A 16,716-nucleotide genomic window follows, 5' to 3' on the forward strand; every position below is an offset into this window, starting at 1 on the left:
AAAATAAAGTGAAGAACATTTAGTATAATATGCATAGATTAAATGTTAAGACAGTTTCACGCTGTTACAACAACTGTTTACATCTTCCCTCTAATATGTACATGTTGCATACTTTGGTTCCATTCGATAACATTTTTTCGAATAAATTCCCTATTTTACGTTATAATTTAATTATACAGTAATTAAATAATATTAGCACATATTTCTTTAAATCTTGTCAAATTGTCCTCCGCTTGGATAGCGGTAAGTCTTCGGATTTACAACGCTAAAATCAAGGATTCGATTTCCTTGATGAACACAGCAGATAGCCCGATTTGTGGCTTTGCAATGAGAAATCACACACACACACACACACTTACTAAATTACATCTAAATTAAAATATTTTAAGAAAAATCTGACGTGATGATATAACACAAGGCAAACATTATACATGTTACGAGTACTTTTGTTGTTGTAAACATTATAAACTTGCCACTGACATTACTTGTATTACAAAAAAATAATCTCTTTCAGTCGTTTTTTAGTATCAAATTGTCTTCCAAGGAAGTATAGTAGTACTGTTTAGTTCCCTTTTTTACCGTCGAACGCCTTAAGTACACAAGTACTACGCAATAGTGATTTTGAAATTTTGTTTTGAAAACTTTCGCAAGACTACATGAAACTCATAAAATATCTGATCGTTCGTAAATATTGTTCTACAGATTTGGAAAATAAAATAATATTTTATAGAAATTTTTACATTTATTAATGTTAACCAGTTTAATTCCCAAAATTAAAACTCTGGTCTTAGCTAATGTTTGTTTTTCATTTTTCCTTTTGTTCATTTCATTCAACAACAGTTCTCACCTTTATTTATCCATGAATTTCTTTTCCTCACCAAAACATACATTCAACGGAGAAAAAATGACGATGGAAACTAATGTATTTCTTTGATTCGCCTCTTACGTTACACAAAACTAGTTTCACAAAGTTCACTGCTCATAAGTGCTACTTTGAAAAGTGATGTAAGTAAGTACAGTTACAGTTTCAAGATTTATGGTATATCAACTGTAGCAAACCAAATCCAATATAATTGTCTTTTGACTCATCCGTTTATAAGCGTTAAGGAAAGGTCCTAGAAATTTTAGTTAGCTAAAATGTAAAATATATATTGTTGATTTTCACACTCGAGAATCTTCTACAAATATAGAGAATAGGCGGGAATTTCGCAACATTTATTTAATACTATAAGTTAGAAGCATTTCTAAACATATATTTAACTAAAACAAATATCAGTATTAAAGTAAATATATATATTATTAAATCAGTTAAACCGCCCTCATTAGACAATAAAAAATTCGCATTAGATTTTAACCAAGATATTTTTTATATATGCATATATTAGTAATAATACATTAAATATAATACATTGTATTATTGTATATGCAGGTAGCCATATGATCATAAATTTACCTGAAAGTGCATAAATACAAATGCTATCTTTTTTGTAAAAGCTCAATACAATCAACAAAAATACGATTAAGGAGGTTCTTTGAAAGAAGGGCTAGGTTTGAAAGAAGAAACAGGAACTTTCTAGTTAGGTTTTCTGACCAATTGACTAGTACTAAAAGTTTTACAAAACTGAGAAACACCTAGCCTAATTTTTAACTAAACGAAATGTTTCATAATTTTGTCACATGTTTTGATAAAACTTAAAGGATCCCTCATGGAAAATAGGAAATTCATGGGCAGTTTTCAGTATATCTATCTATCATTATTTCTAATAACCGTTATTATAAATTGCACTATTATTTGTATATTAAAATTTATTTTGTATTACAAGATAAAATTGGGTGTTCAATCTTGTTGGCAAACATCATAAATTTGATACATCACTGCATTTAATTAACTTCTAAATTTGAATTACAATTTAACTCTGTTTCAGGCTATTTGAAATTGTAATACGTAACATGATAGATCGAAGGCTCATCCGAGATGAATTATAGTACGTAACAAGACAAATATTCAACCTCTACGACTGAGAAACATAATGTAATCTAAAACTAGTATACATAAGTCTGTTGCAAGTTTCCTCAAAGTAGCTAAGCGGTAGCTCTAAAATGTTATAATGTTAATTATCGAGTATTATCGAAACATCGATATTCATAATGTGCACAGTACAAGTATACCGTTGAATAGCTCTGTACCAAGCAAACAAACAAAAGTGGTCGTCCAAAGCAATCATTAAAGTTTTCAAACAAGATCCCTTTAAGGTTCGCGAGTGGTTAAAAAAGAAATCTGTATGCATGTGCATTAAAGCACCACTGGTTAACCGCATAAACGTTTCAGTGAAATTATTCGAAAAGAAAGATTTATATAAAAATGCGAATTTGCCAAAATAATATTCTATATGTACCACTTTTTTCATTGTTTTCTTCAGTACATTTTCTATATAATATAAACAAGATTCAAATGTTCAATAGAAATTTTATTTTAAACAATAATAAATGGGAAACTGCTGTAGCATTGATTCTTTTTATCAATTGTTGCGACAGAAAAAAATGTCTTTAGAGAAGAAAATCTATTTTGTGCAATTTATTCTATATATATATTATATAATAGCGGACACGCGTATATATCTAAATCTCTTTTTCTGTCTAATCTACATAAAAGCCAGTATGTGTTACGTTGCGCTCGAGTTTTCGAAATAGATGTCATAAAAGTCGAAATGCACTTATTCAAACAGAATAATTCGATTACAATTTTAATGACGGTGGTGACAGAGAGTGCCTGAAACCTTATAAGTGTAGTAAGTGTTAGTATATTAACCCTAAAGTAAAAATTTAGTATGGGATCATCTAGCCTAGAGACAAGTGCATAGAATTTATCATGAAAGTAAAAATATCGATTAAATTTTAAACTTAAATCGTTTGTGAATTAAGCTATTTTCGGTTATAACACCACGTTTTTATTTTAAAAAAACTCTTTAATCAACGGAGACTCTAAATTAATAAACCAACAAATATGTTTCCAGGTTTTTTTTTATGTTTCTCTCAGTTCAAAGCCTAACAACAATATTAGGTTATACTTTTGTTGTTAAGCAACATTGTATGAAAGACATTGTTGGAGCGTAGTGTTACCAAAATGCACTGGCATTTCTATAAATTTCAATTCGGTTATCTAACTGATTTTTACCAAATATTATTCTATGAATATGCCACGAACTCATTTCATGAATAACCTTAATTTTGATTGGTTCACATAGGAATTTACCGACGTTTGACTGCCTCGACTGCACTTTTCTGCCTCTTTGTTAGTGAAACTTTATTTCGCATTTCTTTTTTATTTCAGTTAGGTATGAAATGTGAGGTTAAGGATATTCTATGGGATAGTGGTGTGAAGTACGCACCCGTCACTTTTGATGGTCGATACACTAATATACACACACGTACATGTGTGTGTGTGTGTTTCTATTTATCACCTAAAATTCAGTTTGCTGAAAGCCTTATTCTTACAAGCAATTTATCTTCCTTTGTGTTTCCGTATGACGTAGAGACAAAGAAGGAAAAATACTGCAGACAGAATAGAACACGAAAATATTTTTTGTTGAAATAATTAGGTCAGTTATGGAAAAATGTATTTTGTAATATCGTTATGGAAACTAGCTAGTCACTATCACCATATTAACACAAGATAAGTACGAAAAACATTAATATTAACTTTCACAATTTCGGATACTAAAAACGTTAGTTAATTTAACATTCACCTTCGATATAGTAGATTTTCTTTATCTGTAATCTCAACAGTGTGAAATGGTTAAAAGATTGATTATCTCTGTGGGAGTTCAGTGATAAATCTGAAGACTTATAACACTAAAACTATAGCTTCGATACTCGCTATGGTCAGAGAACACAAATAGCCCACTTTGTAGTTCCATGCTTAACAATAAACAAACGAACAGGAAAAAAGAATAAACCAAAAATGATTCAACACAACACAGTGAGTTAAACCGATTAAAATGTATTTCAAAAGAAAAGGTACCTTATTTAAAAAAAAATGACAAAACTCCTTTACATTTGAAGCATAAAGTTTAAACGTAATATTTTAAGAACGGTTAATGTGATATTACAGTAATGATTTGGTTGGTCTGAATCGTTGAATATGATCTGGTTGATATTATCGGATAGTAAATCTGAGAGGTTATTCTTTGCGTTCTGTTACCTCAAAAATACACTCTCCGCATTTTGGAGATAAGGGTTTGCTATAAGAATGACTTTGAGGATCAAATCGTACTATTAGAAGTGACAAGTTAGCATGTGGTGCTATTGACTAAACTACCTTCTACCTGGCCCATCATTTCAAACGTAGGTGTGGTTATGTGCATATAGCTCTTTATGTAGTTTTGCGCAAAAACTCTAAAACAAACATATTTCGTTGATCACCATTGTAGCTTATTTCTTTTTACCCGTCTGTAAAAAGTTAGTGGTATTGTCTGAAAATAAAATACATTGTTGTGGAATAAAATTAAAAACATGTTTGATAGATAGATACACATAGGATTAATATACTATTGCAAGCGAAATGTTAATTTAAGAGCATAAAACATGTATGTTAAATATTTCGGAATCACAAGGATTCCATCATAAGTAATCTACATAAACGAAAACATACATACAGTAGTAAATAAACAAAGCTAAAAATAACTAAAAAGAATAATAATTAAATTAGAGCAATTTTACGTTGTATGGATATTATTAAGGAAGTTTGTAATTAGCGAGATTTCTTGTAGCAGAAGTTTAAGGCTTGGCAAGAGCAAGAATTCCAAAGTTCAATATATTGATCGTTTGTCATGTTCATTCTAAATGCAGACGTACAACGGAGTGAGAAGAATTGATTATTGTATCTGAAAACGATTGGTTATTGTACCTTAGAGGGATTGATTATTGTATTTGAAAAGGACTGGTTATTGTACCTTAAAGGGATTGATTATTGTATTTGAAAAGGACTGGTTATTGTACCTTAAAGGGATTGATTATTGTATTGTTTTGTTTGTTTGTTTTGGAATTTCGCACAAAGCTACTGATCATTGTAACTGAAAAGGGTAGTTATTGTACCTGAGAAGTATTTATTATGCACTTTGTAATAAATTTTTTACTTTTTCTATTCCTGGCCAGAAAGTGTTATTTCCCAATTGCTTATGCCTAAAGTAAATGGAAAAGACCTATTTTTCTCTTCAAATTTTGCTTTTGTGACTTGGGAGTGTATAACGAAAACATGTTGGGAGACTATATTTGAGGGCTGATACGTGAAAGTGATTTACATTACACTCGCAAGTCCCAAAAAAACTTCTCACTTCTAAACATTTTTGTATAACTTTAGTATAAATACATGTAAATTTTGATTCGTATGTTGTTTTATTCAGACCTTATGTAAATGAAAATGTGCAAATTTGTCCTTTTTACATAGAAAATAGGTTAATTTCTAGATTTCGTTATCCAGTTCACAAAATCAAACTTGTTTCAGTTTGAAGAGAATAATGAACATTTTCTGCACTTTTGCAACATAAGCAATAAACAAATAGCACATACTATCCAGGAACAAAATCTGTGTTACATAGTGTTATCAGCCTTTAAAGCTAACTTTTCATTTATTATCTCTTAGTTGAATAGGCTGAGCTCAATCTTTTCTCAGTCTCTGTATTCATTCTTTTGAAAAACTATATGAATATTTTAACAACTATTTTTATCGCATATATACTTTATGAAAATTTGTGTTACATAGAGTTATTGTACATAAAAAGGATTGATTATTATACCCGAGAAGTACTTGTTTTGTACCTGAAAAAGATTGATGATTCTATTTGTTTTGCCCGTTCTTCCTGTACGTTGATACTTTTGTACTTTCAGAGAGTATTTAGCTTCGCGAATATAGGAGGTCAGAAAGTCTTTAGAGGAATATAAATAAATTAGTTGTAAACAAAGAATAATCGAAGAAATGATCCTTATGGAAAATCTTAGTTAATTAGGTTTTTAAGATGTTTCTTGATAACAACCTGTTATTTTCCAGTATTTGGTAAATAAGTGTAAATAGGATGCTTAGTTACAGTGAGATGTTTAGCCGATTTTACAGTTTTGTCAAGTGCAACTTATCAGAGATTGTCCTTATTTGTCTTCATGCCTAGACCAACTATGTACCATAAGCATGAAAGAATGGTTACAAATACCATAGAATGTTTTAGCATTTTGTGCAATTTCTGTCGGAATTTGTTGAAACTGTCTATTTAGAGCAAAGGTGATCTAATCAGCTATCAATGTCACTCTCTATTTTTTTAACAGAAAACGCGAAAGAAATTCATGTGTTTAAACCTTCGTAGAGTTCTTATTATAACAACAAAATCCATAAATTCGTTTTCAGTATGTGAAGTAACGTATATACATACGTACGAACTAACATGACTGATAAATAACAGTATACAAAAATTAATAACAATTCATATGAAACACTAGGTTGCACTAATCACTTCAGATTAGTTTATCAAATTTCTTGTAAGTGAATTTCGTAAATTATTTATACGACTATTTAAATCATATTTTACTTCTTTTTTATTTTATACTAAATCTGACCTATTAATTAAAATTGTTTTGCATCGGAAAAATATTGTTATGGTAAAACTGTTGTGTGGAATTTTATATGCCGAATATACTTACCAAAATTAATATCTCGCTACATCATAGTGCCTTTTTTGTCATAAGGGTATTACTATAAAAATTCTGATGGAGGCAGACATTTCATAAGTAACTCTAATAATACAGCAGAAAGCAACATGTCTGACCACAACAAGAAATTAATCAGTCTTTTTTTTCCATTCTATTTTATTATCAGTAACTACTTAGGAAAAATGAAACGTCATTTTACTATGTATTTACAGTTGATAGTAAAGTAAATCTAAATATCAAGTTTACTTTATATTCTAGCCTACTAGTCCTCAATAGTAAGTATGTATGCTTAGAACGATAAGAATCGATACCCATGCAGGATACAGCACAAATAGCCCATTGCGTAACTTTGCGCTTGACATCAAAGCAAACAAATAAATTTTGTAATCAGTTGTTAATCAGGGAAAACGAAAAGTAATTTTGCTTTTAATTAAAAGTTTTATATTTCCATTATTAAATCTACATATATTCTATAATTGTTTTAAAATTGAATGTACCAATGAACGGCTCTCTAAAGTGCATAAAGTATGGTGGCTATGTAACAGATAAACGAAAAGCTACTTTACTCGAAAGGGTTTTCGAATTTAGTTATGAATAATTGCAGAAAAGAAAATTAAATTCAGTAGTTCTGACTTCACTTTCATACATATCTAACAACGTGATTGGTTCAGAGTTGTTATTTGAGAGTTATAACATAAAATAGTTCCATATCTGTATTACAATACATTCAAATATCTCATACTGTCTTGCACTTGCAATATAACCAATCTTATTTTTCTAGATGGCAGCACTAGCCAGCATTTGTAAAATATTGAAACACAAAGTGTGCTGTTACACGTAAAATCTGAGTGCATAACATGTAGTTTATCATAATGATATCGTCCAAACTATTATCAACTGGTACAACTAGTATATATTGGTGACTTATTTTCTCAGACCCATTTGTTTCTCAATTTCACAAAATGTGCCTAAATCCAAAATTTACTCGTTTTGAAATTTCACACAAAGCTACACGAGGGCTATCTGCGCTAGCCGTTTCTAATTTAGCAGTGTATGACTAGAGGGGAAGGCAGCTAGTCATCACCACACAACGCCAACCCTTGGGCTACTATTTTACAAACGAATAGTAGGATTGACCATTACGTTATGATGCCCCCAAGGTTGAAAGGGAGAGCATGCTTGTCGTGAGGGGGATTCGAATCCACAACCCTAAGGATACGAGTCGAATTCCCTCTCGAACTGGCCATGTCGGGCCCCAAATACAAAGTAATTGTATAAATTATAAAACTGTATCAAATACTACTACCTATATAAATAATACGCTTGCGTTTATCTGCCCACAACTTTTAACACATTGTACAGCTTTTTTTAATTACAACTAACAATCCAGAAACAACTTATCTGTTTTTTGTTTAGTCAAATGTTTTAATGCAACGAATATGCTACAACGACAACTGGCTTCCAGTTCAAATTTATTTCCTCATTTCAAAGCATTTCACATAAGCAATATTTCACCCGCACATAATTTACTTACAAGATAATTCACACTGAATACAATTATTACGAACTTTCTTGATTTACATGGATCTAAAAGACACGTCTGTAATTCGTTCAAAACCACATGATTATCATTTTGTGAACACACATCCAGACATTTCTGCTTATCAGCTAAGTTTGCCCTCCTTACAATTAATTTACTTTAAAATAATTTAGTTTCGGATAGTTTCGTAACTGCAGTTAAACTCTTTTAGCTAGTTGTTCTGTAGTACAGGTTTTGTTTTTCGTTTTCGTGAATATCTTTGATTGTAACCACCTGGCCATGCCCGGCGGTTTCTTACTATATACGCTATCATAAATACTATTACTATACTTTATTGTTTAACTAGCATGTAGTTTTATCAAATATAGTTGCGTCTACTCCAGGTTTTGGTTTTTCTACTGGCTGCGTAATTTCTTTTTCAAACAGGTCAGGACTTAACTGATCTAACACTTAATGTCTACGAGAAAGACTGGCTTAAATACTGTGCGTAAAAATGGTATAATGAGGAAAATTTGTAATTGTTAATAGTAAGCATTTTTTTTAATTCGAATACGATCTGTTTTTGCATACAACTGGTTGACAGCTCTAATTATGTCACCTTCTCAGTGGGTGAGCGTTAAACTTAAGGAATTACAATGTTAAGAATTAGGCCCAATTCCCATAATGAACAGAATGCAAATAACGTCGTACGGAAACTAAGGATCAAAAGATAAAACTAAAGTTGTGTTCTTTCAACCGTTTAAAGTATCTTATAGCATGCAAAAAGTTGAGAGAACTTGTTTGATGTTACTTGGATAAATTTAAATTCCGAGAAAATTCATAAACATAACAAACGTTTTACTTTTACTGTTACTCAACACAAAAAAACATAACTGTCATGACTGTGTCACTTTCAAGATAAACTATTAACGTGAGTCTTTTAGTGATGTGAATAATTTAGCTCTCTCAGTCTGTTCTAGCTGTAAGACTCGTTTTATTTATAATGATTTCCAAATGATGGCAGCACCTACATGAGTATCGCAAGTAAAAATTTTAATTATATTTTTGGAAATAAAAAATACGCCTAAAATGTAGTTAACATCGTGACTTGTTGCTGTTTTGAATTAAGCACAAAGCTACAATGTCCCTATCTACTATCTAGCGAAACCATAGCCAAGGGAACGGGCTTGGAGAAATCAGCGCTAGAAACGGGTATAGAACGAAACCTGGATTTAGCGTTGTAAGAGCGAAGTGGCGCTGAGCCACTGGGGAGCGCCATGAATTCCTGAATATTGATTCAGTGCATTCTAATTACAGCAGATCTTTAACTTCTGATATATTGATTTATTGAATTAAGTACATTAAATTTTATTAACTGGACAGGCTGGTCGAAACGTTCTACATAAAAATTTTCTCAACGCAAACCAGCCGTTTTACATAAATATTTTGAACAGGCTTTATTGATTCATATGTTAAATTTTAGTTCTGGTTTTCATAACACCAACAAAGAATATTTAGTCTTTTTTTTTAAAAAAGCTTTCTAAAATGTTTCAAAAAGTAATTGATGCCTGTGTAAATTAGAAGGCTTATAAGGCTAAAAACCGGATTTTGATACCTGTGGTAGGTACAGCACAAATAGCTCATTGTGTAATTTTGTGTTTAACAAGAAGCAAAGTGTTTATTGGTTTAAAATTAAATTAATTTAAATATTTAAGCTATAGATGCCAGCAGCTAAGCAATTAGTTTTATTTTTACTCAGAAAAATATAATAATAATAATTAAAGGAAATTGAACTTTTTAAATTTGATTTTCTAGTAAAACAGACTTTTTGCAGAAAAATGTTCATTTCTTGTTTTCTTGTAACACATATTTTTTCCTCTTTATGTATAGAATGAAATATATATTTGTATACGTGTATTTTCATCATAAAATGAAAAACTAAGTGTTACCGCTCTAATAGTTTCTATCGCTATTTGGGTTCGTTTTTTATTATTCAGTAAAACTAGTAAAACGTTTTGTAAATTTGTTTGTTTATTATTGAGCTCAAAGCTATACAATGATTTAGATGTAACAACCCGATTTTTAGCGATAATATAAAGAACAGAATATTTTATAAAAAGAAAAGCGTTTTGTTTTTCTTTCAGCAGCTCTAAAGGCGGTGAGTATAACTCACCAATAAAACTAAACAGTCACTGATTTACTTATGAATTTCTTTTCTTTGCCAAAACCTGATTAATTCCAAAAATGATTCAGAGGCATGATTTATTTTCTGATTTGCTATTACCACTGCAGCAGATTAATTTAACCGAATGAATATAAGTAAATAACTAGATAACTAATCAGTTCCCTAAATAATAACAAATAATTAATTATGAGAACATGTCACATGTTATCCAAACACATAAAGTATTTAGCAAATAGCTGGATTAAAATAGAGTCTACAACAATATGTTAACTTTTACTTCATAGACACATGTAAAAGATTTCACATAAAAAACTAATAAAAACCTTATAAATAACAAAAATATATGTAAATTCATTTAACTTATTGGAAAGATTTAACTTAACAATTTTTCTGATATTCTAAACAAAACCTAAACCACTTTCACTTTTTTTTTAAATAATATTCCTAAACACTGTGAAGTTCTAATTTCTATATCTTAAGATTAAGACTGAAGTTTTATAAATAATATAAAATTATATATTCTACATTCCGACACTCAGTTACACAACCCCTTTCAAACATGTGGTCAGCTTCCGGTCAGTTACCTCTTTCTTTCTTTGTGAACCTCACGATGACCGAAGAAGGTCGAAACGTTGTTCGCTCCTCTACGTAAAATATTTTCTCAACCCAAACAAGCCGTTTTTACAAATATACTGAAGTTTTATGTTCTAAAAACGTATAAAAATCTTTACTTTACATTTCACTTAATGTAAAGTTAACAAATATTATATCACTACATATTTCTACAATATGCCGAGAGTTAACTATTTCCTGTTACAAGTCTATCCATGTTCAGTTTAATTGACAATGATTTCATTTTGTAAAACGTTTGAAAAGAATAATGAGAAGTGATGGAAAAATCATATTTATAAATGATATGTAGAGTTAAACTTGAGATAATGTATTTCATAAGTAATCCATTTCAGACTTACCTCTAAAATATTTGTTAACGATCTTCACGATTATAACTCTTAAACATTGGGTCATCGTTTTAGATTGGAAAACAATTTAATTTAAATAACATACTTATAAAACTATAAACGAATTATGAAGATCAGCTGTATATTAAAATAAAACTTAAAAAGTAGTAAAAGAATGTACAATTACAAAAGAACAATTCCTCGACATAAGAAACAGAGATGTGCTTCTTTGAGCATATAATTAGATTTGGGGAAAGAGTGGCAAAGATTGTTCAAGATGGCTTCTGTGAGGGACCAAATAACCATAACAGATAGAGCAATGATTTTGATGTCTAGATATTGATTTTGGAGTCCAAGGAAACCACTGATAACATTAGCAAGAAAATCAATCGTCAACCATTTGAGTTATTCAAGGTGATAGCCAAGATAACGTCCACAGAGGCTAAACAGCCATATCTCATGCTCTAGAGCAGATAACAAAATGATTTTAATGTTAAAATAGTTCACTTCTGTGGAAAATACTATAATTATGCTTTAATTTCCAAAAATATTTAAAATGACAATCAGAACGAGAAAGCATTTAATGTATAAACATAATGCAATAAACAGCGACATGTTATGTGTTCATTGATATGAGTCAGTTTCTAAAGTTGATGGGCATGAGAAGAAAAAGCAAAGTGTGTAACAGATCCATTAGATTTTTCTTGTTTCGTATTATTTTTCGCCATTAGATTTTTAATGATCCAGTTTAGATTTTACAGTAGCTGTTCTTCATAAAATGTTCCATTTTAATTTTTGTCTTATTAGCTTGTCCTTGATACATTTTAGATTTTGTGTTACCAATTAAATTTTTGTTTCATGATAGTTTTTTTGTGATCCGTAATTTCTTATTATCAGCTTGTGTTTGTGCATTATTAATTAACTTTTTCGTGTTCAACTTTAAATTATATATTATCCATTACTTTTTCATGTCCACTTTAATTTCCAAGGCTTATACAATTTTTGTGTCGATTGTTTGTTTGTTTTGAATTTTGCGAAAAGCTACACGAAGGCTATCTGCGCCAGTCGTCCTTAATTCAGCAGTTTTAGACAAAATGGAAGTCACATTATAACGCCGCCACGGCTGAAAGGGGAGTATGTTTGGTGTAACGGGGAATCGAACCCGTGATCTTTAGATTACGCATTGAGCACCCTAACAACTTTGTCAATCCTGGGCTAGCTCTGGGTCGAATATCGGTCTCATTTTCAATGACAAAATTGTTTATTTTTTTTAATACGATGGGGTTGGGTGGATTCTCAGATTAGTCGCAAATAATTTTTTAATGCATTGTCACTGAAATAAATAATAAAAAGTATTATTTAACCTTCACAATATACAATATAAGAATTCTCTAATTCTTTTATTTTATAGTTATAAAAAAGATGTTTTTGTTTAAATTTCTAAACCTTTCGCCTTTGAGCATTCTACAAATTGAGAAAGTTTCTGTTTTGTAGCACGTTTCACAACATATGCAGTACATGGTAAAAGAAAAAAAAACGTCTTAAAGCAACAAGTATTGCGTTAAGAAAATACTAAAGAATGACGCAAAAAGTTCTGTATACTTTTTTAATCTAAACTAAATAAAATGGTAAAAGCAGCGTCTGTAATGTTATCGTTGACAGAAACTAGACCTACTAATACCATGGTGTACTAATTAGTTATACAGTTTTTATAACATTCAAACAATAGAGATATGCCAGTGGACATTGCGCAAGCGTCAGATAATGTAAATGTTCACGCTACAAAATCAGTCATCATCGGAAAACAACAACCATTAGTGATGAAAGCTACATTCAGTTTCAATTTCTGCTCAAACACATTTTATGTCAATATGTTTGGAAAATAGGTTCAGTAACCTTAGAAACTTACAACCAATATTAATTCCTACCAAAATACTAGAATTTGTTTGTAAAACCCTGATTTGTATGTATTTATATCATACATTGTGTAATTGTGAAAATTTACATCTATTGTTATTTTTTTTTCAAACACGTTAATGTGTCCGCAGAACTGTAATTCAATATTCAAGACCACAGTATAGTAATTGCTAAAACTTAAGACCATTATTATTTCTACACAAATAAAATATTGATATAAATACGTTTATGACATCAGATCTGTCTTGTAAAAATCTATATCCAATGTTAATTTCTACCCAAAAGCATAAATATGATTCGTAAAATCGTGATCTCAACGCCTTTATAATGTTCTGTAACTGAGAAAACCTATTCCAATGTTAATTTTCACCCAAACACATTAACGTATTTGAAAACCTTGATATAAATATTTTAATAACACCTTTTCTGTAATTGTAAACACTTATGTCCGATATTTATTTCTACCAAAACACGTTAATTTTTCCGTGAATATCTATTTCCATATACCTATAACACAGCGCTTTTATACTCGAAAATCCTTACACATCAAATTTTTTCTCACGTATTAATCTTTTTTTGCGAAAACTATCATATACCAATAGTTTTTATACTTTGATACTACTTATATTCTTGAAAATAAGTCACATGTTTACTCTAAATTAAACCTTTCTGTAGTGTACATATAGATATATATTTTTTTCCAAAATTTTACCACAAGTAGCTTCTTTTAATTTTAGTTTATCTTTGATCAAGCGTGACCTAGGACTTATTATTTTTGTGGTAGAGATGATTATACTTAACGTCATGTTTGACCTCATTTAGATGATGTGATGAACTGCCATCTGCTACGTATAAGGTTGGAAAACTAAGTTTCTAGCTGTAATAGGATAAGTGGAATCAAATTCGAACTTTGTTAAGGCTTCTCAAGCCGATCAGTCTATCAAGAGTCAGTAGTACAGTACTCAAAACAGCGTGTTACCTCACTAATATTATTATTTTTTAATCTTGCTACTAATGCCCATTGGTCACTGGGAATTGATTACCTCAGATTATTAGAATAGATTTATGTGAGTGATGTTCTTGAGAATATTTTCATTGCCCTGTTAACAATCCACTTAATTTGTCCTTGAAAATAATATTCTAGCCAAAATAAAAGAGGCTGAAGACTTAGAATTCTGCTTTAGGCTACAAACAGAACAATATTTAGAATAAATACCTGAAATACTGACTATATAATTCAAATATAACAGAGTTTAATGTAGTGCAAAGTAAACAATACATTAAACATACAATGAGTGGTGTCTAACGCAACTGTTCCAACTTTAACTAACCTCCGTTTTTCGGGTTATCTGCGATAGCCGTCCCTAATGAAGTAATGGACTAAACTGGAAGGCAGTTAGCCAATACCACTACCACCTTGTGGGCAATTTTAATCCAACCATGGGATCTGACCCAAACAACTGGACCTCGGATACACAGTTCGTCTTGGGTCGCCCTCGGCCCAGCCACTTTCACTTAACAAAATGCCTGGAGCAACACCTAATTAGATCAGTGTATTTCTACAGGGTGTTCGGAAAATCACTGTGCAGTTTTGTCTGTTAATAAATATATAAGTGCACAGTGACTTTCCGAACACCCTGTATAAAGACTAGGGAATTTGTAACAACAATTTTGCAACAGATGGCGCTACAGGTTAGTAAAAATATTGGCACTGTTACCTACTACAGTTGAAAACAGTGTAAAGTGTAAAACTGTTTGAAATGATGACTACACACTTCAGTGAGTATTCCTATTTGATTATATAGCAGTTAGAAACAGACATTATTAAACAAGCTGTTTTATCTGGGTACAATGCCTCGCACTTTAACGTGTGACAAAGTATATGCTTGTGCATATATTTATCTGTAGTTTTTCTGTGAAAAACTTGTAAAAAAATCCACATGATCTGTGTTATAATCCTGTATTTATGGTAATCCGTTCTCACAGTGAGCTGTGTTGTAATCTTATATTTTATGGTAATTAGTTTTCACAGTGAGCTGTGTTGTAAACCTATATTTATGTTAATTCCCTAGGATAAGGGACATTGTTCTGATGAAGTCCAGTGATAACAAACGTGATCCTGAAACGCAGGAATGGTACCAATTAGCAGTCCTAAAATCCCAGTACAACCCACTAAAGGATTTAACACTCGTTCTCGACGCTTAAACAAAGACTCGGAACATCAAATAGTCGGAAAGAACGCTCGAAGACAAGCAAGAATTATATCTAGATAAAAGTTGATGACAAAGTTTAGTGGGTTGATGCGGTTTTCATGATGAAAGAGTAGGTCATTTTTATTCATTAAACATTCCTTACTCCTCTTAAACCTAAAGACAGTTGTTTGCTATTTAAAGTTTAACAACAAGCATGAATTATTGTGTTGTAAGTCCGCAGACTTACCGCTGTGCCACTAAGGGGGCATTCTAAAAACAGACTGAGCAGGTGAAACGTGTCTTCGTCGTTTTCGAAATTAGTAAAATGCCTACTTTGATATGATGATCTCTTTATCACATCAATAAAGTTACACAAAAATTACGTCATAGTGAAACAGGCATGCTGTAACTAATTAAGACTTGAGATACTTCCTCAGGCAATGTTTTATATTTTATACTTGTGAAGAATATCCAAGTTTTAACTAAAGAAAATACTTCATAACATTAATCATTAAGTTTACCATAGATAGTTACAAAAATGACTGGTCCACTGCCTATAACTTTTATTTATAAAGACATGTTCTAGCAAATATTTAAAAGTAAAAATTAAAGATCAAAATAAAATGGCTTGTTTCACATGAAAAGTCAATGTAAGTATTAGCATGATAAAGAGTAATATTATAATCTGGAATCATACCACTGATGAATGCAAGGAACTAAAAATAAATTTCTCAACTGTAAAGCAAGTTCTAAAACATGGATCAATAGTTTTTCATCTTTAACTTTCATTTTCAGTATTGCTACAGAATTTAGTAAGTTTTACAGACTGACTGATATATAGGCCATCTAATTTATGTATAAATCTTCAAACAAGTTTTATTGTGTGAGAAGACTGCAACACTAAAATCATTCAGCCTTTACTCTTTTCCATGAATAATTTGTAATGTAATATTAACAAATTATTAAAAGAAAAAACCTGCAAATTAACATAGAAAAATATTATAATTAAAATTGCACTTGTTACTAAAAAGCAAAATTATCAGTTTGTAGGCACAAGGATGTTAATCCAGTTTGTTTGTAACAAAAGAAGTTATCTAAGCTGAAATATAGATAGAAACAAATTTCTTCCAGCAATGTGTTTAAACCGATCACTTTCTTGGCAAAAGAAACAGACACTTCATAATTATGTTACTGAAGACCCAATCCAGGAACTTCAAACTACTTTTTTCTAGGAAATTACAACTAGTT

This window comes from Tachypleus tridentatus, chromosome 4 (genome assembly GCF_004210375.1).
Source record: "Tachypleus tridentatus isolate NWPU-2018 chromosome 4, ASM421037v1, whole genome shotgun sequence".
In the NCBI taxonomy this organism is placed as follows: Eukaryota; Metazoa; Arthropoda; class Merostomata; order Xiphosura; family Limulidae; genus Tachypleus; species Tachypleus tridentatus.